Genomic DNA, 27251 nt, shown 5'->3' on the forward strand with positions numbered 1-27251 from the left:
GGAGTAGAAGGGGAAAGGGAGAAATAAAAGCATAAACAGGGGGGAAGTAGAATGGAGAAAAAGACACAGATAGAAATCATAACTGTGAATGTGAACGGGATGACCTCTCCCATAAAATGGAAGCAGATAGCAGAATGGATTAAAAACCATAATCCTACAATATGCTGTTTACAAGAAACACATTTGAAACAGGGGGGATACACACAGGGTAAAGGTAAAAGGCTGGAGTAAAATATATTGCGCCTCAGCTAAAGTAAAAAAAGCAGGTGTAGCAATCCTAATCTCAGACAAAGCAAAAGTAAAGATAAAATTAATTAAAAGAGATAAGGAAGGACACTACATCCTGCTAAAAGGCACCGTAAACAATGATGCAATATCATTGTTAACATTTATGCACCAAGTGGTATGGCATGCAGATTCTTAGAGGAGAGGTTAAGGGAGTTACAGGAAGAAATAGACAGCAAAGCCATAATGATGGGAGACATCAACCTCCCCCTCTCTGAACTTGATAAATCTAACCTCAAAATAAGTAAGAAAGAAGTTAAGGAGGTGAACAGAATTTTAGAAAAGGCAGATATGATAGACATCTGGAGAAAACTGAATGGGGATAAAAAAGGAATATACTTTCTTCTCAGCGGTACATGGCACATACTCAAAAATTGACCATGTACTAGGGCATAAAAACCTCACAATCTGGTGCAGAAAGGCAGAAGTAGTCAAAGCATCCTTTCCAGATCATGATGCAATAAAAATTATTTGTAATAAAGAACCATGGAAAAATGAGCTAAAAGTTAAAATAATCTCATTCTAAAGAATGAGTGGGCCAAAGAACAAATCAGAGAAACAATTAATGACTTCATTCAAGAGAATGACAATAATGAGACAACATACCAAAACTTACGGGATGCAGCAAAAGCAGTTCTTAGGGGAAGTTTTATGTCTCTAAATGCTTACATGAATAAAATACGGAAAAAAGAGATCAGTGATTTGGGCATACAACTGAAAAAGTTAGAAAAAGAACAAATTGAAAATCCCCAATTAAATACCAAATTAGAAATACTGAAAATCAAAGGAGAGATTAATAAAATTGAAACCAAGAAAACTATTGAATTAATAAATAAAACAACGAGCTGGTTTTATGAAAAAAACCAATAAAATTGATAAACCTTTGGTCGATTTGATTAAAAAAAGGAAAGAAGAAAATCAAATTACCAGTAACAAAAATGAAAAGGGTGTATTCACCTCTAATGTAGAAGAAATGAAACAATAATTAGGAATTATTTTGCCCAATTGTATGCCTATAAATTTGACAACCTTACAGATATGGATGAATATCTACAAAAATATAAATTGTCCAGGTTAACAGAAGAGGAAGCAAAATTTCTAAATAACCCCATCTCAGAAAAAGAAATTGAGCAAGCCATCAATGAACTCCCTAGGAAAAAATCTCCGGGGCCAGATGGTTTTACATGTGAATTTTATCAAACATTTAAAGAACAATTAATTGCTGTACTTTATAGACTATTTGGGAAAGTAGGCAAAGAAGGAGTCCTACCAAATTCTTTTTATGACACAAATATGGTACTAATACCCAAACCAGGTGGAGTCAAAAGGGAGAAAGAAAATCATAGACTAATTTCTCTAATGAATATTGATGCAAAAATTTTAAATAAAATATTAGCAAAAAGATTGCAGCAACTTATCATGAGAATAATACACTATGACCAGGTAGGATTTATTCCAGCAATGCAAGGCTGGTTCAATATTAGGAAAACTATCACTATAATTTATCACATCAACAACAAAACTAACAGAAACCATGTGATCATCTCAATAGATGCAGAAAAAGCTTTTGACAAAATTCCTATTAAAAACACTGGAAAACATAGGAATAAATGGAACCTTCCTTAAAATTATAAATAGCCTCTACCTAAAACCATCAATAAGCATTATTTGTAATGGGAATAAATTAGATACATTCCCAATAAGATCAGGGGTGAAACAAGGATGTCCATTATCACTCATACTATTCAATTTGGTACTAGAAATGTTAGCTATAGCAATAAGAGAAGAAAAAGAAATTGAAGGAATTAGAATGGGCAAAGAAGAAACTAAATTACCACTTTTTGCAGATGATACGATGATTTACTTAGAGAATCCTAGAGAATCAAGTAAAAAACTACTTGAAATAATAAACAACTTTAGCAAAGTTTCAGGATATAAAATAAATCCACATAAATCCTCGGCATTCTTATACATTACTAACAAAGCCCAACAGCAAGAGATAGAAAGAGAAATTCCATTTAAAGTTACTGTAGACACTATAAAATATTTGGGAGTCTATTTGCCAAGACAAATCCAGGGCCTATATGAACATAATTATGAAACACTTTTTTTTAATCAAATTGACCAAAGGTTTATCAATTTTATTGGTTTTTTCATAAAACCAGCTCGTTGTTTTATTTATTAATTCAATAGTTTTCTTGGTTTCAATTTTATTAATCTCTCCTTTGATTTTCAGTATTTCTAATTTGGTATTTAATTGGGGATTTTCAATTTGTTCTTTTTCTAACTTTTTCAGTTGTATGCCCAAATCACTGATCTCTTTTTTCTGTATTTTATTCATGTAAGCATTTAGAGACATAAAACTTCCCCTAAGAACTGCTTTTGCTGCATCCCGTAAGTTTTGGTATGTTGTCTCATTATTGTCATTCTCTTGAATGAAGTCATTAATTGTTTCTCTGATTTGTTCTTTGGCCCACTCATTCTTTAGAATGAGATTATTTTAACTTTTAGCTCATTTTTCCATGGTTCTTTATTACAAATAATTTTTATTGCATCATGATCTGAAAAGGATGCTTTGACTACTTCTGCCTTTCTGCACCAGATTGTGAGGTTTTTATGCCCTAGTACATGGTCAATTTTTGAGTATGTGCCATGTACCGCTGAGAAGAAAGTATATTCCTTTTTATCCCCATTCAGTTTTCTCCAGATGTCTATCATATCTGCCTTTTCTAAAATTCTGTTCACCTCCTTAACTTCTTTCTTACTTATTTTGAAGTTAGATTTATCAAGTTCAGAGAGGGGGAGGTTGATGTCTCCCATCATTATGGCTTTGCTGTCTATTTCTTCCTGTAACTCCCTTAACCTCTCCTCTAAGAATCTGCATGCCATACCACTTGGTGCATAAATGTTAAACAATGATATTGCATCATTGTTTACGGTGCCTTTTAGCAGGATGTAGTGTCCTTCCTTATCTCTTTTAATTAATTTTATCTTTACTTTTGCTTTGTCTGAGATTAGGATTGCTACACCTGCTTTTTTTACTTTAGCTGAGGCGCAATATATTTTACTCCAGCCTTTTACCTTTACCCTGTGTGTATCCCCCCTGTTTCAAATGTGTTTCTTGTAAACAGCATATTGTAGGATTATGGTTTTTAATCCATTCTGCTATCTGCTTCCATTTTATGGGAGAGGTCATCCCGTTCACATTCACAGTTATGATTTCTATCTGTGTCTTTTTCTCCATTCTACTTCCCCCCTGTTTATGCTTTTATTTCTCCCTTTCCCCTTCTACTCCTCAACAAAGTTTTGCTTTTGACTGCCACCTTCCTCAGTTTACCCTCCCTCTTTATTCCCCTCCCTTATCTTACCATTTCCCACTTGCTACTCTTCCCCTCCTTTCTGATCACCCCCTCCCTTTTTTCCTCCTTTCCCCTCCTACTTCCTATAGGATGAGTTAGATTTCTATACTTATCAGGGTATGTTATTCCCTTCTTGACCCAGATCAGATGACAGTAAAGCTCAAATACTGCTCTTCTCCCTCCCTTCTTTCTCTCTACTAAAATGTGTTTTGTGCCTTTTCATTTGGTGTAATTTACCCTTTTCTACTACCTCCTTACCTCTTCTCTCAAAGCCCTCCCTTTACATCTCTTAATTATGTTTTTATCCTTATATCAGTTATTTTATACAGGCATTCACAATCTACGTGTATTCCTTTCAATTGTCATGATAACTGTACTATTCTCAAGACTGACATACATACTGTACTATTCTCAAGACTGACATACATATGTATATATATAAAACATACATAAGATGATATAATCCTATATAAAGATTCAAATATTTTGCCCTTATTGATTAATAATGTTTGTGGGGTTTTTTCCCCCTGTTTACCTTTTTATTTCTCTCTTTAGTTTTGTATTTGGAGATCAAATTTTCCATTGAGTTCTGGCCTTTTCATCAGGAAGGTCTGGAATTCACTTATTTCGGTGAATGTCCATCTCCTTGCCTGAAAAACTATACTTAATTTTGCTGGGTAGTTGATCCTTGGTTGTAGTCCCAGCTCCTTTGCCCTTCAGAATATCATATTCCAATTTCTCCTGTCTTTTAATGTGGAAGTTGAACCATCCTGCATGATCCTGACTGTAGTTCCACGATATTTGAATTTTTTCTTTTTGGCTGCTTGCAATATTTTCTCCTTGACTTTGTAATTCTGAAATTTGGCTATAATATTTCTTGGTGTTTTCAGTTTGTGATCTCTTTCAGGGGGTGATCGGTGAATACTTTCAATGTCTATTTTGCCCTCTGGTTCTAGGGCCTCTGGGCAGTTATCTTTGATAATTTCTTCGAAGATACTGTCAAGGCTCTTTTTTTTCAGCATGGATTTCCGGTAGACCAATGACTCTTAAATTGTCTCTCCTGGATCTATTTTCCAGGTCAGTTGTTTTCCCAATCAGATATTTCACATTTTTTTCTATTTTTTCATTCTTTATATTTTGTTTTACTACTTCTTAATGCCTCATAGAGTCATTAGCTTCCATTTGCTCACCTCTTATTTTTAATGAGTTACTCTCTTCATTTTGCTTTTGAGACTCCTTTTCCAATTGGTTGATTTTACCTCTCAGGGTGTCATTTTCTCTATTTAGATTCTGAATCTCCACAGCCATTTTGCCAATCTTATTCTTTAGGGACTTGATTTCATCAGTGGATTTTTTTCCATTTTTTCTTTTACTTCTCTAATTTGGTTTTTAAAATCCTCCTTTAGTTCTTCCAGTAATGCTTTTGGGGCTTGAGACCAGTTCACACTACCTTTTGAGGTATCAGATGTGTGTATAGTGTCATTGCTATTCTCTTCCAAATTGGTATTTTGATCATGCCTGTCTCCGTAAAAAAGAATCAGTGGTCCTCTGTGTTTTTGTGTTCTTCATGTTGGTTAGCCTTTTTCTGGCTTTACAATAAATTTCTGCTTTTGGGGCTCAGGGCTCTCTGTCCCAGCTTTCTTATTCTGGGGATCGTTAGTCTAGTTGTTGGCTTTTTGAATTATACCTTTCAGTTTCCTGAGGTGTGGGTGAAGGGGTCTGGCTGCCTGAAATCTCCTCTTCCCCTGGGGTTGCTCTCCAGCACTGTTGCTCTTCAGCAATGGTCTCAGCTCCTTGTTGTTTGAACTGGTGTGTGGCACTTTCCCTGGGGGTGCAAGAGTACGTCTGGGCTCCTGGTGTTGACCCCTGCTGGCTCTGGGACTCAGGAACTCCCACTACTCGGCCATTGAAGCCCCACTTCTATCTCCTCCATTGCAGCGTTTTTTTTTTTCCGAGGAATTCTCTGGGTGGGGAGGGGAGGGATTAGAGTTATCTACCTGGCCATTATGTCTCCCATAAGTTCAAGAAGCCATGTTTCATACCTTTGGGTTTCAAGCCTCAGGAGTTGATGTCTCATGGTCGGTGGCATCATGCTGCCTCTCTTCGCTTCCACAGACTGCCATCCTGTGTTGGGAGGCCTGGGGATCCCTGCTGGTTTTGTCCCAGCTTTCTCCCAGCCTGTCTCACACGTGGGTTTCCCGGCCAGCCACTTCCGCCTATGAAACACTTTTCACTTGAATAAAGTCATACCTAAATAAATAACAGTTGCTCATGGTTAGGCCAAGCTAATATAATAAAAATGACACTTTTACCTAAATTAATCTATCTATTCAGTGCCATACCAATTTAACTACCAAAAAATTATTTTACAGAGCTGGATAAAATAATAACAAAATTCATCTGGAAGTACAAGAGGTCTATAATATCTAGGGTATTAATAAAAAGAAATGCTAGGGAAGGTGGCCTAGCTATACCAGATATTAAACTGTACTATGAAGGAGCAGTCATCCAAACTACCCGGTACTGGCTAAGAAACAGAGGCATGGATGAGTGGAATAGGATAAGTACACAAGATGGAGAAGTCAGTGATTATAGCAATCTACTCTTTGATAAACCCAAAGAATCCAGCTTCTGGGCTAAGAATTCATTATTTCACAAAAACTGCTGGGAAAATTGGAAAATGGTAGGGCAGAAACTGGGCATAGACCAATATCTTTCACCATATACAAAAATAAAGTCAAAATGGGTTCATGATTTAGGAATAAAGGCTGATACTATAAGCAATTTGGGAGAGCAAGGAATACTTTATGTATCAGATTTATGGAAAAGAAAAGAATTCATGACACAACAAGAGAGAGCATTACAAAATGCAAAATGGATAATTTTGATTATATTATATTGAAATGTTTTTGTATAAAAAAGCCAATGCAACGAAGATTAGGAGGGAAGCAGAAAATTGGGAGAAAATCTTTACAACCAGTATCTCTGATAAAGGCCTCATCTCTAAAATATACAGGGAACTGAGCCAAATATGTAGGAGTACAAGTCATTTTTCAGTTGAGAAATGGTCAAAGGATATGAACAGGCAGTTTTCAGAGGAAAAAATTAAAGATATCTATAGGCATATGAAAAAATGCTCTAAATCACTACTGATTAGAGAAATGCAAATCAAAACAACTCTTAGGTACCACATCTCTCCTGTCAGATTGGCTAACATGACAAAACAGGAAAATGATAAATGCTGGATAGGATGTGGGAAAATTGGAATATCATTACATTCCTGGTGGAGTTGTGAACTGATCCAGTCATTCCGGAGAGTAATTTGGAACTATGCCCAAAGGGCTATAAAAATGTTCATACCTTTGACCTAGCAATACCACTTCTAGGGTTGTATCCCAAAGAGACCACACAAGTGGGGAAAGGACCCATGTGTACAAAAATATTCGTAGCGGTTTTTTCTGTAGTAGCAAAGAATTGGAAATCAAGGGGATGCCCATCAATTGGGGAATGGCTGAACAAGTTGTGGTATATGAAGGTAATGGAATACTATTGTTCTATAAGAAATGGGGATGATATGGACTTCATAACAACCTGGAAAAACCTACATGACATAATGCTGAATGAGCAGAGCAGAGCCAGGAGAACATTATACACAACCACAGATATATCGATTCTGTGACGACTAACCCTGATGGTCTTTGCTCTTCTCAGCAACACAAGGTGCAAAGACAACTCCAAAGGACTCACCATGGAGAATGCTATCTACATCCAGAGAAAGAACTATGAGAAGTATGAATGCAGATTGAGGCACACTTTATGCTTGCCTTTTTTTCCCCTTTTTTTTCTCTTTTGTTTTTGTGGTTTTTTTGGGTTCTGTTTCCTGTTTCTCATGATTTGTTCCATTGGTCATAATTCTTCTTCACAACTTGACTAGCGTGTTATACAAAGAAGATATATCGGATTCCACGCCGTCTTGGGGAGGGAGGTGCGGAGCAGGGGAAGAAAACCTGGAACTCAAAATTATGTAGAACTGAGTGTTGTAAACTAAAAATAAAAACTCTCAAAAAAAGAAAAAGAAAAAAAAGTCTCTGGACTACAAAATAAAATAAAAAAAGAACTCAGTCTCCTCATCTGTACAAATTGATAACTGAACTATATGATTTCTTAGAGTTTTTTATATCTAACACTATATACACACAGATCTGTATGTACATATGTGTATATGTATATATGTATGTATATATACACATATATGCATGTATATATGTATGTATGTGTACATATATGTGTATGTACATTTAAATCTCATTCTTGAATGTCCATGTTTCTTCTCACCAAAAATGACAAAGCACAGTAGGTGGTTGCCTTTGCAATATTATCTGAAGGGCATCAAAAAATTCTCCTTCTCCTCACTCCCCTATTGGCCTCCAAATCTACCACTAGAGATTGATTTTATTTGTGTTGAGGCATTTGACTTTCAAAAGTTTCCTATTAAAATGCAAATTCCCCTTTCTCATTCATTGACAAAACCATTAATAAGCTAGTTTCTAGGATTAAATTCAATTACCCACATAGATCCTTGGGTGGGGAGTCTTAATATTGGGTCCATAAACTTGTTTTGAATATTTTTATAAATGTATTCAATATAACTGCTTTTCTTCTTAATCCTAAGTATTTCATTTTATGCATTTAAAACTTTATTCTGAAAAGGGGTTGGTAGGTTTCACCAGACTGCCAAAGGGATTTATGATGAAACAGACTGTTAAGAATACTTGTCCTAAAAATGAAGGCATAGGGTGGGCAAGTCTGTCAAACAATAAGCATTTATTCAGAGTTTACTCTGTTACCTTCAGTGTTCTAAGCCCTAAGAATATGAAGAAAAGTAAAAATAGTTATCTGTCTTCAAAGAGCTCACATTCTAATGTGAGGGAATTGGGAGAGAAAACTTGCAACAACTATAATAATATATAATAATAATAATATAATAAAACAACTAATATATGGGGATAACAAGATATATGTGGGATAAATTGGATGCAATCTCAGAGGGTAGGCATTAGTATTAAGGGAGAACTGGAAAAAGCTCCTTGCTGAAGGTGGGATTTTAGCTGAAACTTTAAGGAAGCCAAGGAAACCAGAAGGTGAAGACAAGGAGGGAGATAATTCCAGGCATGAGGGGTCAGCCAGTGAAAATTCACAGTTAAGAAATGGAAAATGTTATGCTAGAAACAGCAAAGGAGGCCAAACACTGGATGCTAGAGTATGTGGAGGAGACAAAGATGTAGAAAGAATGGAAATGTAGGAAGGGGCTTTAGAAGTCACACAGAAATTTCTTATATTTGATTATGGAGGTAACAGAATCTCTGGAGAATTTTTAATAAGGGAGACATGTTCAGACCCAAGCTTTATGAAGATTGTTTTTATGAGCTGAAGTTTTGAATGGGAGATGGGCTGGAATAGGGAAAGACAAGGCAGGAAGAGCAACCAGAAGATACAACATACCAAAATGTATGAGGTAATGAGGACCTGAACCAATGAAGTAGCATCATAAGAAGAGAGAAGAGAACATATCAGAGAGATTTTGCGAAATTAGAATTGACTGGACTTATTAATTGATTTGATATGGGGGGAGGGTGAGGAGTGAAAGTTAAGAGTCAAGGATGACCCCTCAGTTGCCTTCCTGTGTGACTGAGAGGATACCGGTTCCTTCAAAAGTAACAGGGATGTTTGGAAGAGTGGAGGGCTTTGCGAGAAAGATAACAAGTTCGGTTTTGGACATGTTGAGTTCAAGATGTCTACTGGACACCCAGTTAGAGAGATCTAATAGTCAATTAAATTTGTAATACTATAGGTTAGGAGAGAGGTTAGGGCAGGTTAAATTAATTGGAGAAACATCTGCATAGAGATAATAATTGAATCCATCAAAGTCGATGATATTGTGAAGTAAAATAACATAGGGGAGAGAAGAGGGCCCAGGACAAAGCCTTGGGGGAAATCCATAATTAGTGGGTATGATATGGGTGAAGATGCAGCAAAGCAAACTGAGAAAGAGCAGTCAGAGAGGTAGGAGGGGAACCAGGAGAGAGCAGTGTTGTGAAAGGAGAGAGAGAGAGAGAGGGAGGGAGGGAGAGAGAGAGAGAGAGAGAGAGAGAGAGAGAGAGAGAGAGAGAGAGAGAGGGTGGTCAACAATGTCAAAGGTGCAGAGATTTCAAGAGGGATTGAGAAAAAGCTACAAGGTAGGGCAATTAAGAGATCACTGGAAACTTTAGAGAGAGAAGTTTCAGTTAAAGTCTTGATTTAATTCAACTAAACAAACATTATTTGCCACCTACTATTTGCAATGCATTAGTGTAACAACAATGTTTCTAGCAGCTGCTGTAGGGGTGTAGGATCCAACAAGACCAGCAACAAGAACACACAGAGGGGCTGCTAGCCCACGTTCTTTGATTGGCTTTTCTAAGGAAAGCACCTTTAAGGGGTTTACAATCTCACTTTAATTAAACATACATATATCATTCACTTAGTTCAGGGGAAAAGCCAGCACCCTGAACTTCAGAGCAAATAGAAACAGAAATTACAAACATACATTATACAAACAGAGCAAATAAACAAGAATCAATAGAGATTTTTGCCTAACAAAATCACAATATACAGTTATCAGAGAAGCACCAATATCTGGGTTTTTTCAAAGTGGGGGGTAGGGGAAGGGGGGCTCCAGTGGCCACCCAGAGTCTTGTCTGGTTAAATCACAGGACACTCTTCCAGTGAATGAGAACCCCAAATAAAACACTAACCTCTGAGTTTATATACCCTTCTTAGAGACTGAAGGCTTCACACCTAATCAGCAAAAGGGTGTGGACCTGGGACTTAGCACCTAGCAAGACTTAATCAAAGGCACTTGATTACTTTATCATTCTAAAAGAGAAAACAGTAAAAAAAAAAAAAAGTCCCACCTTAATTACCAATACAATTAGGGAGGCAGATGTTTTTAAATTACAGGCTTCCTATTCTAGAGAAATTTACATTCTTAGCAGAGGAGTGGGTGGGGTGGGTTATAGATGGGAATACAGAAGGTACAGAATGTAGGCAATTGTCCTGGAGAATAGGCCCTGGTGCCCATTCCACTCAGGGGCCCTGAGCAGCTAGTGAACCCTGGGAGGACAGTGTGTATTTGGAAGGGGCAGCCACTTAAAAAGGGACCAGGCCATAGGGAGGAAGTACAGGGCCTGGGAAATGATCCTTCCTCAGCTTCATGACTCTGGTTTAGTGTCAGCTATTCTGTGCCTGGGGCTTACCCCCTCATCCATTTCCTGGGGTTTCCCAGGTTTTACCCCAAAGCTTCAACAGGAGAAGTGGCATCCCTGAGTTCCAAAGGAATGCTTTAAGACCAAATTTGCTCTCTGTTGCTGGGCACCCACAGAGGGGAAAGACTTGTATGTGTGTTTGTGTGTTGCTTGCACCTTTTCTAAGTCAAGAATTGTCTGGAGAGCTGGAATCCCATCCACGTTGCCCACAGCGAGTGCCAACCTGGTATAGCCTCTGCTTAGAACACTGAGCTCTTCCCATTCAAAGACAAAGATACCTCTGCTCCTTGGAGGCTGGCTTTCTGACAGTTGCTGAATATTCATTTAGTTTTACTAAGTAATTCCCTTGCATCTTAATCATTTCTTTGGGGACAACACAGACAGTGTTCTACATGGCTCCGGAAGCTTTTTTTCTTCTTCTCTTCCTTTTTTTTTTTTTAATTTATAAATAGCTCTCAGAAACTTGAAATGAGAATGCATTTACTTTCCAACTTTCTCTGTCAGTCTGAAGAAATAGCATTAAGAATCATCTGTGGCTTCTGGGCCTTTTAAGACAATTTCTTTTCTTGGGGGGAAAATGATCACTGGGATAGATGCTGCTGAACTTAACAGGGCTGGAGGGAAGAGGGAATGAGGTCAGCAATCAAGCCATTAGAATCTACCTCTCTTAAATTAATCTTTTTTTCCCCATCCCCCCCACCCCATGCTTTTTCTTTTTTGTTAAAGAGCTACCTGGGCCCTTCTAAATTAAAATACGGAAGTATCATTTTCTTCAACACATTTTAATAGTGTTAATGTAGTCTCCTTTCCTTTCCTCCCCTTTCTCTGTAATAGCATCACTATCAAATTGTTGCTTGCTTTGGAGGCCGCAGCTGGTCACATTCTCCTTGCACAATTTCAGCTCTGAACACAGGGAGAGAAATCACCAAGGTAACGTTGGCTGCCCACAGCACCAGCAGCTGAAAAAAAAAACAGTGGGTGGGGGAAGGGAAGAGATGTGGGGTGGAGAGGAAGGAGGAGTAACAAGCAGATAGACTATTCTTTCTTAATATCTGTAATACGTTAGAAGATTTCATGCTTTTGTCTCTTGGGTTAATAGGAAATTTAATCAGAGGAGTAAAAGAGAAGGACATTGCTTGGGCATGAATAATCAGTACAAAATGAGATGCCTAGGGAACTGGGCTATTGGGAATCAGGCTAAGCTAAGGCGAAGCAAGGGTTTGGCAGGTCCCTTCCTAATGTGGAAGCTGTGCCAGGGAATAACTGAAGGCTGGGTTTGTCTGTGCTCTTCATTTAGAAGGAGAAGGCTAGGAAATCTTTCACAGTAGTAATTTCAGATATTAATTTTTTTCCTTTTGTGTGGTATGAAAATAGGGCTAACCTAAGACGAAGTGCCGAGGCAAGAGAAGATGGACATCCTCCTTCCTCCCTCACAGAATCCATTAGCAAGTTCTGCTTTCCCCGTATTTCTGGCATTTGTCCCCTCTTCCCGACTCACACGGCCACTGCCATGGTGTATGCTGCTATCACACCTTGCTTGGCCTCCTTCATTATGATAGCCCCCTAAGTGGTTTCCCTGCTTCTGTTCTCTTTCAAGTGTACCCATCTTTCCCAGAGCTGCCAAATGTATGGTACAATGTAAAGAAATCTGGATTTGGAGTCAAAGGACCAGGTTTCAGATCTGCTCTGCTATCTATGACCCACATGACCCTAAACAGATCTTTTAAATGTTTCTTTCTAGTTCTAAATCCTTCTGTCCTAAGTCATTTCCCTATTTTTTACTTTCACTGTTTGAATGTAGGGAAAAAAAAATCCAAAGTGTTTATCATGGCATTCAAGGCCCTCAGATTTAGCTTCAATCTACCTCTCTAGCCTTATTCCACATGATTCTCCTTCATGTACTTTGTGCTCCAAATAAACTGGAATGCAGGCCACAACTTGATTTCTTCTTTCCCATTTCTGCCACCCTCCATTCTTGAGACTGATTCTCTCCATATTGACAACTTTTGACATTCCCAGTTCAGGTACTTCCCTTGCATGAAGTCATCCAGTCCTCCCAGCTAAATATAATACCTTTTCTTCTGAAATATTTCCAGAGCCCTTTTTCTTCCTCTCTCCTCTGGCTTCATCCCATCTTATCTTGCTGCATCCTTATTTGTATTCATGCTATGTCCTCTTTATTAGACTATAAATGCAACAAGCAGCACAGCTCTGAAATGATAAGCAGAATGCACTTGCTTTATTCTTTGTAGCAGCAGGATAGTGAATCCTCAACACTGCTATAAGGCAGCCTAGCTCTGCCCTTAACAACCTCAGTGACCTTGGACAAGTCTCTCAGCCTCTCTATGCTGACAACCTAACATAGAGTTAGAATGTTTGACCTGGAAAGGACCTTAGAATTCACTTAAATTAACTCCTAATTTTATAGATGTGGAAACTGAGGCCCAAACAGATTAGTTCATATAGGTGATAAGTGGTAGAGGCTGGATTCAAACTCAGATAATCTAACTTCTGATTCAAAATTTTAAGCTGTGCCTTTTTATGAGAGATGAGATAGATAATTGAAATGATTATTTGGAAAAGGCAATCTTTAAATGCTTTTACCTGAATTTTCCAGAAAATTTCTCCCAGAACTCTACTTCCCTCTACAGAGATAGAACATCCATGTACGTGTGATAACATTAGCTTCTTTAGACTCATAAGAATACCTATGTATTGAGCATCACAACCTTAATGATCAACCAGTATTCATGTTCCTATAAATACCAACAAAGTTATAGTCAATTCACCCATCTATTCATTTTCAAAATATTGAATATATCATGTACTTTTGGGGTAATTGAGAGGGTCACTATTTCCAGTATAACTTCTTTGAGTGCTTCTCATGATCATTAGGATGGTTGGAATCTTACTTAATGGGCTTTCTCAGAACTTTGTGTTTTTCCTAGTAAGCCAAGGTAATTAAGTCCAGAGTTATAAACTTAAGTCCTCAGGAAGCAGACAGACAATATTCATCAGAGAAATAACTATGTTGTGTGGAGATGAGGTCTCACAAATTTCAGATTTACTTATAACTTCAACTACCCAATTCAATTCTATTCTTCTTGGCTGAATTAATCCTGCAGCGATTTGGATTCCGATATCTTGAGTGGATAGATGAGAGATAAAAGGATGATTTGAGATTCTAGACACAGCTATGGCTTTTGTTAGCCTTTGTAATGGTTGCCTGGCTGCCATTGAGATCTACCACCCTACTTTAAAATGTATCTTTGGTTTCTAAATATTCACTCTGATATGATAAATAGCACATCAACAACTTTATGTAAAGTAGGTGCCTGTGAAAATTGTGGCTGCTGTGAGAATGCTGACAGTGATAATAAAACTTGCTAATATGGTCAGATTTTTGCTTCCAATTAGATTAATAAAACAGCCCTTCTCATTTTTAATTGCACCACAGCAGAAGATGTTTTGGCTCCTTTTCAGTATATCCACCAAAAAAGGATGAGAAATTGCACCCTGGTCTACAGTATCCTAAAGATTGAAAGTTCGATGGACTTTTCAAAGCACCTTATAAAAATACTTGCCAATACCTACAAAAGTCAATGGAGGGAAGTGTTGGGAGACAGAAGAGTTCACAAAAGTCCCACAGAAGTTCCAAGGAAAAGTAGGGAAGTTATGTTCCATATTTGGAAATGAAGAGAGTAATGGCTTGGTAATTTCTAGGGCAGCTAGATGGTTCAGGGGAAAGGGCACTGGGGTCAGGAGTCAGGAAGACCTGAGTTCAAATCTAACCTCAGACATATACTAGATGTGTGACCCTAGGCAAGTCACTTAGCCTGTATTTGCCTAGTATCTTTGCCAAGAAAACCCCGATGGTCCATGGGTTCACAAAGAGTCGGATACAACTGAATGACTGGAGAAGAATAACAATTTCAAGGGAGATTTTTCCTAGGGAGGCAACTGACACACCACTGACTCACATCATACATGAATCAACAGGCACTATTTTCTTCTAAATGTGCCCTTGTATAATTCAAGCCCCCAACAGAGGAGGAAAATATGAATCTCTAAAATTAACTCAGGTCTGGATGCTTAGTCATTACTATTCATAAAACGAACAAACAAAAAACTTAGATAAGCAATAGCATCAGAAAACCTTTTATTAAAAAAGGAAACAAAAAAAGACAGAAATATTCTCCTCAGCCAATCCTTAAAAGAGTATGCTCTTATTCTACTCTTCTCATTATAGTCTGGATTCATGAGGTATCCTTTCACTATGATCATTGGCTTAAGTCCCCACCAGCAATATTACATCATTATTAGTTATCAGCAATTAGTGTTCCAATTCCATGTAACCACTTAATACCAATTAACTTTAACAAAGGTAGATTTACTTCAAAGATAGAGGAAAAACATAGTATAGCTATTTTCCTCCCCCAACCCCTTAGGAAATCTACTCTTCCCTATACCAACTCAGTCGCTGGAGGGGAATTGGCTCAGTTCTTACATAACATTGGTGCCACCAAGTTCTTGTCCAGTTACAGCATGATTGTCAGAAAAATTCCTTTTCTAAGATATCTAGGACTAGGTCCCAAAAGTCACTCCCAAAGGTCGTTTGCTGAACTGTCTACAAAATCTAGATGCTGGGAAGCTTGGACACTCACTCTCCTGACATCTCCTAACTCAAAAGATTTGAGGCTCTACTCCATTCTCCTAGAAGGGAAAAGAACAAATCCAGAGGCCAGACATTGAGGTCTATTTCTTAAGACCACATGACCTCAGAGAGAAGAAGGCTCCAAGGTCTCTTACTTCATGTTATGAACAAAGAAGTCCAAAAGATCCACCAAGAGTACAGCCAAAGATCAAGGCATTGAAACTGACAGGACTTTTTGAATATCTCTACTGCAAATCAAAGAGCATTTTCTTCCGCACTGTTCCCTTTTTATGTGTTATCCTTTTTTAAAAAATTAAAATGTGGGGACGGAGCCAAGATGGCCGCATGAAGGCAGCGTCTTACCGGAGCTCTCTCACAAGGTCTGTCAGATTCCCATAAAAAAGTGAATTTGAGCAGATTTGAGAGAGTCAGAAACCGCGAGCAGTCTGCGTGGGGCAAATTTCTGAGCCGGGAGAGTCTGAAAGGCCGGAGGCATGAACCTGTAGGCTTGGAGAGTGCTCGGTGCGGAGCTGCTCCAGACCAAGGCGGAAGCGGCTGGCCGGGAAATCCACGTGGGAGATGGGCTGGGAGAAAGCTGGGCGCCTGAAACCAGCAAAGATCCCCAGGACTCCCAACACAGGACGGCAGTCTGTGGAAGCGACGAGAGGCAGTGCAACGCCACCCATGAAACACCGTCTCCAGAAGTTTGCAGCCCAAACGTATTAAACGCGGCTTCTTGAACTTCCGGGAGTTCTTAATGTCCAGGTAAACAGCTCTAATCCCTCCCCTCCCCACCCAGAGAATCCCTCGGGGGGAAAAAAAAAGAACGCTGGAACTGAGCAGAAAGTAGTGGGGCTTCAGTGGTCAAATAGCAGAAGTTCATTAGTCCCATAGGGGCAGAGTCGGCAGGGGTCAACGCCAGGAGCCCAGACGTAACCTTGCTCCCCCAGGGAAAGTGCCAGACATCAGCTCAAACAACAAACAGCTGAGACCATTGCTGAAAAGCAAGTGCTGGAGAGCACCCACAGGGAGTGAGATGCCAGGGAGCCAGACCCCTCCCCCACACCTCAGGAAACTGAAGGTTATAATTCTAGACTCACAACCCCCAGAATAAGAAAGCTGGGACAGAAAGCCCTGAGGCCCACAGATAGAAATTCGTTGTAAAGCCAGCAAAAGGCAAACCAACATGAAGAAGAACACAAAAAAACCGAGGACAATATTCTTTTTATGGAGACAGGCAGGATCAAAATACAAATATGGAAGAAGAAAGTAATGATACGGTAGATACATCAGATACCTCAAAAGGTAATATGAACTGGTCTCCAGCCCAAAAAGCACTGCTGGAAGAGCTAAAGGAGGATTTTAAAAACCAAATTAGGGAGCTAAAAGAAAATATGGAAAAAAAGATTGGCGAAATGGCTACGGAGATTCAGAATCTAGAGAGAGAAAATCACACCCTAAGAGGCAAGATCAACCAATTGGAAAAGGAGACTCAAAAGCAAAATGTAAAGACTTGAGCAAGTGGAAGCTAATGAATCTATGAGGCACCAAGAAGTAATAAAACAAAACGTAAAGAATGAAAAAATAGAAAAAAAAATGTGAAATATCTGATTGGAAAAACAACTGACCTGGAAAATAGATCCAGGAGAGACAATTTGAGAGTAATTGGTCTACCGGAAATCCACGATGAAAAAAAAGAGCCTTGACAGTATCTTCGAAGAAATTATCAAAGACAACTGCCCAGAGGTCCTAGAACCAGAGGGCAAAATAGTCATTGAAAGAATTCACCGATCACCCCCTGAAAGAGATCCCAAACTGAAAACACCAAGAAATATTATAGCCAAATTTCAGAGCTATAAACTCAAGGAGAAAATACTGCAAGCAGCCAAAAAGAAGCAATTCAAATATCGTGGAACTACAGTCAGGATCACGCAGGATCTCTCAGCTTCCACATTAAAAGACAGGAGAAATTGGAATATGATATTCCGAAGGGCAAAGGAGCTGGGACTACAACCAAGGATCAACTACCCAGCAAAACTAAGCATAATTTTCCAGGCAAGGCGATGGATATTCAATGAAATAAGGGAATTCCAGACCTTCCTGATGAAAAGGCCAGAACTCAATGGAAAATTTGATCTCCAAATACAAAACTCAAGACAGACATAAAAAGGTAACCAGGGGGAAAAACCCCACAAACCTTATTAACCAATAAGGGTAGGTTGTTTACATCTTTATGTGGGATTATATCATCTGATGTATGTTATATACATATATATATATATATATATATATATATATATATATATATATATATATACACACACACACACACACATATATAAGTCATTCTTGTGAATGGTACAGCTATTATGACAATTGAAAGGGATATACATAGGTTGTGAATGCCTGTATAAATTAACTGATGTAAAGATAAAAAATATAAGTAAGAGATATAAAGGGAGGGCTATGAGGGAAGCAGTAAGGAGGTAGTAGAAAAGGGTAAATTACACCAAATGAAGTGGCACAAAAACATATTATAGTAGAGGGAAAGAAGGGAGGGAGAAGAGCAGTATTTGAGCTTTACTGTCATCTGATCTAGTTCAAGAAGGGAATAACATACTCTGATAAGTTTAGAAATCTAACTTGTCCTATGGGAAGTGGGAGGGTAAGGGGGGAAAAAGGGAGGGGGGTGGTCAGAAGGGGGAGGAGAAGTAGCAAGTGGGTAACGGTAAGATAAGGGAGGGGAATAAAGAGGGAGGAGTAACTGAGGAAAGCAGCGGTCAAAAGCAAAACTTTGTTGAGGAGGAGAAGGGGAAAGGGAGAAATAAAAATTAAAATGTAAGCTTTTACATTCTAATGTAATAGCTTTGCTTTTTTATATTTGTAACCCCAGAGTATTGTACAAATGCAATAATTCAATCAGAAAGAAGGAGTGGTCATATGATGGGAATGACCACATGATCTACACCAAGACAAATCAAGAAATTCCCCAGCATGAAAACATCATGGAAAATATTTGACAATATGGACAAAAGTCAAAAAGAATGGGCAGACATGAAAATGTTGTAATCATTATTGAGGTAATTGGGTGATACAGAGAACAGAGCACTGAACCTGGAATCATGAAGACTTATGTTCAATTCTAGCCTTGCATACTTACTAGCTGTATTGCCTTGGGCAAGTCACTTCTGTTTACCTCAGTTTCTTTATTATAAATTGATATTAAAATATATTGATATCTTACTTGCTATTAAAATATAAATATTTGCTATTTTAAATTATTATTATTATTATTATTAGCATTGGATGGAATACCCACAATGATGAGATCACAGATCCACTGGAATATTAGCTAGTCTTTATCTGTTTATTGCCAGACAGTTTCCCAGTTTTGCCAAAAGTTTCTTGCCTCATAGTTTCCATTTTTAGGCTTCCACAAAGATCAGGATATTGTATGTTTATTTTCACCTCTTGCTAGTCATCTGGTGCCAAATTTTTATAATTAAAGTTTTTTCATAGTGAAATGCTGGTAATGCTAAGGCCTACGCCTTCCTATTTTTCACTGTCTCATTTGATGTTCTTGACATTTTATTCTACAAAGGATTTTGTTATTACTTTATCTAGTTCTATAAAATATGTCCTTGGCAATTTGATGGACTCAGTACTCAATTTTTAGAGCAATTTAGGTAGTGTCACCATTTTTAATATATTAGTGTGGCTCAGTCATGAACAACAAATTGCTCTCCAATTATTGAGCTTTTCCTTTATTTTTTTTGATTGAATTATTGTATGTCCTGTGTGTATTAGTAAGTTAAATCCTAAATAGTCAATGCATTTTGTTGTTATTTCAGGTGAAATTTCTTTTCCTATCTCTTCCTTCTAGTTTTTATTAGTGCTGTGTAGAAATGATTTTTCTGGATTTATTTTGCATCCTTCCACTTGATTGCATTATAGAAATGCATTTGGAAGGGTGTTCACTTTGTACAACCCATATTTAGAGAAGAATCCCCTTTATGACATATCTGGAATATGGTAATCCATCTTCTGCCTGAAGCTGTACAATGAAGGGGGCGTCTGTGAACTCTAAGATGATGAGGGCTTCGGTGATTTTAGAGAGCAGAATCAGTCAGTATCTCACTAGGTTTGAATACCAACAAAATCATGAAGCCTTGATTGCAATAAATCAAGCTCATGCTTCTCATTACCTTGTCTATTACTTTGAACCATCCTTTATATTTAGAAATCCTTAATAAAGGGGAATTGCTGAATAAGTTGTGGTAGTTGGTTGTAATAAATACTACTGTGCTATAAGAAATTATGAGTTCACTGATCTTAGAAAAGCATAGAAAGACTTGCATGAAATGATGAAGATCAAAGTGAGCAGAACTAGGAGAACATAGTATATAGTAACAGTAATATTGTCTTAAGAATGACTTTGAGTGACTGAGTCATTTTGACTATTATAAATAAAAAAATTAAAAATAAAAGACATATGAAGAAAGATGCTATTCACATCCAGAGAAAGGACTGATAAATAAAAGTATGTACAGAATAATTTTGTAGATGAATATAGATATACATACATACATACATACATATATACATATATACACACACCTATTTGTGTCTAATAGTAGCCATCTCTAGGGTGGGGGGAGGGAGAGAAGAAAAAAAGGAAAAAAAAGAAAAAAATATACATGATAACTTTATTGTGTATTTGGAAGGAATAGCAAGTTGTACATGGTAGATTTGCAGGTTCATGTGCAATCATCTTTTTTATTGTACTGTGGTATGGAAATGCTTGTTTTTCCTTGAATTGAAAATAAAATAAATTTGTAATACAAATAAAGAAACTTAGGCTTTGTTCATCTTTGCCACTCTGTTGAGCCTTTTTGAAAATTTTTGACTTTGATCTAATCCATGTACTGTATCTGACATCATTTTGTGCCATTGGTCCTTTTCAGATTGCTAATATATTCATCTGGATCCTGAAACTGACTGGCTGCACCACATTTCTTATTTACATATGTTATATATACATATATATGTATATATATATATATGTATATTCCTCTGTTATAATTTTCTTCATTTTTCAACCAGGCAAAATAACATCATGGACCTTCTATGGCATGTCTCTTAATTTGGACCATATAGATCAGACCAGGTAGGAATTAGTAGTAAATAATGTTCTTCATCTTTCAAAAGTTGGGAGGGGAATGAATAAGGAGAAATTTAATTCTGGTTTGAATTCTCATTAACTTGGAGAAATTGGTTACTTGGATAGAAATGAGGAGAACTTTAGAAGTAAGTTGTCAATTCATCTTAGATTTTTGATAGAGAAGAAGACATTTGCGGATAGTGTGACGTGCACTGGACTAGAATCCAGGAAGGATGGAGGATGCTCTGGAGTGAAATTCTGAAGACACAAAGGGAAATATTCTAATCAGGAGGGAAAATGGGATTTGTCTGAAGAAACTTATGGGATACACAAGGAAATCACCAACCAATTTAGACTTAAAAATGTGTAGAAACCGAAGCAAGGCTTAGAGAATAAATATTGGTGTGATGCAGTCCTGTAAATGTAGTGTTGGGATTGCAAAAGTTCCAAATGAGCCGAACCTGGTGGGAGAAGCTAAGGACAAGCAAAAGAGTCTTTTAAAAAGCTATATTGAGAAAAACAGTAGCATTAAAGAAGGGATATGATCTTTGCTTGGGGCAGATTGGATGATGAAAACTGGCAACAGAAATGAGGCAAAAGTTCTCTTCAAAGGAGAATGATCTTTATATGTGAGATGATGGAGAAAAATCACTAGTATGGAGATGATATGCAACATAAGTAAGAAGAAAATAAGAGGGCAACTAGCTATTCCTGGTAAATTCAAATCACCTGGCCCAGATGAACTACAGCCTTGGATCCTAATAGAACTGGCATATGTGATTACCCAATCAATTACTGATATTTGAAAGATCATGGAAGGGAAAGGTGGAATCACCATGGTGAAGTAGCAGAAAGTACAGTGAGCTTCACTTTTACCCACCTTATACCACTCCTTCAAAAAGATCTTAAAAATGCACCAGACCAAATCCCAATGAAGAAATCAAAGAGAAAAAAATCACAAAGAGTAATTTTTACAGTACTGGTCAGAACAGGGAGAAAGAAAGGTCTATGGACAACAGAGAAGGGGAATATCCTGGAACAACCTCTTATAACATTCCTAAGTAGGAGAGGCTGTGTACCAGGGCAAGGAGAGGTCCCAGATCCAGAATTATGCAGGGTAGAAGTACAAACTGGCAGATTGTTATTTACTACTAAGTTTCTTGGTTACAGATTCAGGACTGACTGAGGAGGGGACCTATGCTTAGGGGCAAGGTTTCATGGTGTGGATTGATTGCCCTAGGAGTGTGCTCAGCAAGAAATAAGTTAAGAAAAAGGCAGAAGCTGTGCGACTCTAACCCTAGGATCAGTTCTGTCTGAAGCCTGCTGCAGAATAACCAGGTCAGAAATTTCAGATTAAAAGGTAGCCTATAGTTCTGTCACTCTGAACCATCAGAGCTTTCAAGCTAGTTGATAGTGGTTATGCTCAGGAGTAGTCTACTGGAATTCTAAACAGGGCAAACCCACAGGTATGTTGCCTAGGCTCAAACTCAGGTCAGGAATTTGCAGAGCTTAGATGGGGGAAGAAGGGGAAACACTTTGGGAGCTCTGAAAGTTGGACTATCTTCAGTCTGAACTGTCTCTGAGATCCTGGAATAATGCAATACTTAATGCCCCCAAGAAAATAGCAGGAGGATCAGGCTAGACATCTCCTCCAGAATGGCTGAACAAGTTATTATATATAAATGTGATGAAAACATTATGCTGTAAGAAATAATTTGATAAACCCAAAGAATCCAGCTTCTGGGATAAGAACTCACTATTTCACAAAAACTGCTGGGAAAACTGGAAAATAGTATGGCAGAAACTGGGCATAGACCAATATCTTACTCCATATACCAAAAGAAAGTCAAAATGGGTCAACAATTTAGATAAAGGCTGATGCTACAAGCAATTTGGGAGAGAAGGGAATAGTTTACCTGTCAGACTTATGGAGAAGGGAAGAATTTATGACTAAACAAGAAATAGAGAGCATTACAAAATGCAAAATGGATAATTTTGATTACCTTAAATTGAAAAGTTTTTGTACAAACAAAGCCAATACTACCAAGATTAGGAGGGAAGCAGAAAATTGGGAAAGGATTTTTACAACCGGTGTCTCTGACAAAGGCCTCATCTCTAAAATATACAGGGAACTAAGTCAAATTTACAAGCATACAAGTCATTCCCCAGTTGATAAATGGTCAAACAATATGAACAGGAAGTTTTCAGAGAAAGAAATTAAAGATATCTATAGTCATATGAAAAAATGCTATAAATCTCTATTGGTTAGAGAAATGCAAATCAAAACAATGCTTAGGTACCTCATCTCTCCTGTCAGATTGGCTAATATGTCAAAAACAAGAAAGTGATAAATGCTGGAGAAGATGTGGGAAAATTGGAACACTACTGCATTGTTGGTGGAGCTGTGAACTGATTCAACCATTCTGGAGAGCAATTTGGAACTATGCCCAAAGGGCTATAAAATGTGCATACCCTTTGACCCAGCAATACTACTTCTAGGGCTATACCCCAAAGAGATCATACAAAGGGGAAAAGGACCTGTATGTATAAAAATATTTATAGCAGCTCTTTTTGTGGTGGCAAAGAATTGGAAATCAAAGGGATACCCATCAATTGGGGAAGGGCTAAACAAATTGTGGCATATGAATGTAATGGAATACTATTGTGCTATCAGAAATGAGGAGCAAATGGACTTCATAAGAACCTGGAGAAACTCATATTGTCTGATAATAAGTGAAGGGAGAAGAACCAGGAGAACATTGTGCACAACCACAGATAACATTGCTTCTGTGATGACTAGCTTTGATAGACTTGGCTCTTCTCAACAATGTAAGGTTCTAAGACAGCTCCAAAAAACCCATGATGGAAAAAGCTATCCACATCCAGAGAAAGAATTACAGAGTCTGAATGCAGATTGAAGCAAACTATTTGCTCTCTCTTTTAAAAAAAATTGATTTGATTTGTTTTGTTTTTTGGTTTTGTTTCATCTTTCTCATGGTTCACTTCATTGGTTATAATTCTTCTTTGCAACTTGATTATTAGAAAAATAAGTTTAATGTGAAGGTATATGTAGGACCTATATCAGATCACATGTTGTGTTGGAGGGTAGGGGGGAGAAAAAATTTGGAACTCAAAACTTGTAGAATTGAATGTCGTAAACTAAAAAAAAAATAAAATAATTAATTAACTTAAAAAAAGAAATAATGAAGGTCTAGAAAGATTTCAGAAGAACTTGTATGATCTGATGCAAAGTGAATTGAACAGGGAGAAGAGAAAAATTTCCACAATGACGATAATGCTGTAAAAACAAATAATTTTTAAAGACTTCAGAATTCTGATCAATGTAATGACTGACCACAATTCCAGAGGTCTCTTGATGAAACAAGCCACCTACCTTCTAACAGAGATGTGAGACAGATTTTCCTTTTAAATGGACATAGCCAATATGGGAATTTATTTTTCTTGGCTGCGAATGTAACAAGGTTGTTGTTTTTTTCTTCCTTAGTTGAGAGTGGGAGGAAGAGAGAATAGATGTTTACTGACTAAAAAAAATAAATTTAATTTGTAAAATGATGCAAAATATTACCATGGAAAATAGGAGAAGTACCATTAATTGGGAAAGGCGATTGTCCCAATTACATAAAAAACTAAGAAAACATGGTCTATACACTGTAGGATAGTGAGCTTCATATTGATTGTTAGGAAAATTCTAGTTTGAATCATTGAAAAGATAGGTTGGCAAACATCTAATTAGGGATACAGTATTTACAATGACCCATAATGGCTTTATCAAGTACACTGTGCCAGACTATTCTATCCCACACCCCGTCCACCTTGTTGACAAGATTTCTAAAGTATTAGAATGAGCAGACTGCTATTGAGACAATTTACTTCAATGTAAGCAAAGCTTTTGATAAAGCATCTCATTCTATTCTTGTGGAGAGGATGGAGAGATACAGATTAGACAATAATAGTCAAATGGATTCAGAACTAGTCAAATGGCTAGCCTTAGAGAGGGTTTTTTGGGTTCAATGTCAATGTGGCAGTAGGTCTCCAATGGAGTACCCAAGGCATCTGTACTTAGTTATGTAAGTTTTAGGAGAAAACAAAACAAAAATAAACCTTCCTAACAATGAGAACTTTCCAAAAGTAGAATGGTTACTTTGAGAGGTGGTGGGTTTCCTCTCCTTAGAGTTATTGAATCAAAGGCTAGATGACTGGTCAATGGTTATGTTATAGTGGGTATTCCTTATTGTGGAAATTGGATTGTGGTCCAATATGGGACATCCAATGATGCCATTTCCTACTGTCAAATTCTGTGATTCTTTGAAATCTCTGCCTTAGGGCAGAGGGAAAATCAAGTACTTAAAATCTTGTACACTAAAGTTCTAATTAGAATGTTGGAATGAAAGACTACTCACTAGATATCCTTCAGGTATGTACAATAAGTTGGTTGAAACTATATGAAGGACTGGAGTTTGTGTCACAGGGAGGGGTTGGGTGAAACTGGAGGTGGAAAGACACTCTTGCTGATCCTGACTCTATTTTGAATTTCAGATTTGCCTGCAGCGGGGAAAGACTGTTACTGTAGCTTGATTCTCAGAATTAGCTCTACTTTCTGATAATTTTCTTTCTAGTCTAACAAATGCTAAGGAATTAAAGAAAAAACCCATGGACCTTAAATGACAACGCATCCTGAAAAAGGAAACCAGTTGATATGAGTACCAAATGTACTTTCTCACTAGTCTATTTTAGAGCCCCACTAAAGTTCCCCCCAAATTCTTGAGAATTTTGTAGAGCACTGAATTTGGAGTCAAAAGATTGAAATGCAAATCTTATCTTGGACATCGACTAGATGTGTGCACCTAGGAGAATCACTTAATTTCGTAGAGCTCTTCATCCGTAAAATAGAAGCAATAACACCTGTACTAATTTTTTCACAAGATTGTTGTGAGGAAAACATGGTATAATATTAAAATGATATATAAATGGGAGCTACTACAACAAACACTACAAATATGTTTTAAAGTTAAGATTTTAAAATGAATTTAAATTAAGGTGTGCCTACATGCAAAGAGACGGACCAGATGATTTTCAACATTCCTTCCAGTATACATACATATATACATATATATGTATATATGAATTTAATACATTTAGTACACATTTACCTGCAAAAGTCAATAAGCCAACATTGCTGCCTTCTCTTGGCATTCTTTGATCTGTAAACTTGACAATAATGGATTTGGCATTACTCAAAGTCTACACAAGATTTTATTAAAAACTGTTCCCTTAGTCTGCTATTCCATCCTGACATATAGATGTTTATATACACAGCATTAATCCAAAACTGCATATAGAAATGCTATACAAGTCATTTAGTTATAGATTCTCCTACTCCCTTTGATCCATGCAAATATCCTCAGTGCTCAGCTTTTCTTAAAAGGGATATGACTTGTTTTCCACATTTTCTATGGGTAAGAGAGCAATCTAACTAGAATCTAAATTATTTAATCTGGTCACCCTCTCCTAATACATACCAAGTGGCTTTTTAAATCATTGATGATGGCATGAGATCCTTTAGTCTAGTGATGAATAAAAAAAATCTATGTGGGCTTTAATTACTTTTTAAAAGAAGAACCAGATTCTGATTTTATTAAAGTTAGATGATAGCTGTCTGATAACTTGGGGCAAGGATAAAGACAGTAAACTCTGAATTCTACAAGCTTTGATTCTGTCTCTGTCTCTCTTCTGTCGCTCTCATATTTTATATAGAATATACACATATATGTATGTCTATATTAATACATTTTATATTATATACATTGCAAACATATCTAATGTATATGCATATATACATTTATATAATACTCATGTATATGCATAAGCATACATAAGTATATGGAATATATACACAAATATCTACATATATTTATATATGTATTTATGAGTATGCATACACACACACACACACACACACTGACTTTTGTTTCACTTATTCATCATCTCCAGATCATGCCACTGAACAAGTTCTACTGCCCCTTTGCTTTCCAGCATCTCTTTATCTGCTCTTCCTCTATTAGAATATAAGCCTCTTAAGGGCAGATATTGTCTTGTTTGTTTATATTTTTGTGTCTGGCACTAAGTACAGGGCTTTGTATATAGTAAATAGTGAATGCCCTATCTATCTATCTAGCTGTCTGTCTGTCTATCTACCTATCTATCATCCATCTAGATCTGCTTAGAAAAAAAAGTAAAAATATTATTAAGGGAGAAGATAGGGTTTGTATTGAAGGGGATGGAAATAAGGTAGTCTTTTAGTTGTTCAAACTTCAAGAGTTTGAAAACAATTTAATCCATAAGAAATGGTTTAACAGTGACACCCTCTAGTTTCCCAGAGGAAATAATTTTCATTCCTACCACAGAGAAATCTCAAATGAGTAGTTCTCCCAGCAACAGCTAAATGACCAACTAATACTGTATGTGGA

The sequence above is a fragment of the Trichosurus vulpecula genome, chromosome 2 (genome assembly GCF_011100635.1).
Source record: "Trichosurus vulpecula isolate mTriVul1 chromosome 2, mTriVul1.pri, whole genome shotgun sequence".
Taxonomy (NCBI): domain Eukaryota; kingdom Metazoa; phylum Chordata; class Mammalia; order Diprotodontia; family Phalangeridae; genus Trichosurus; species Trichosurus vulpecula.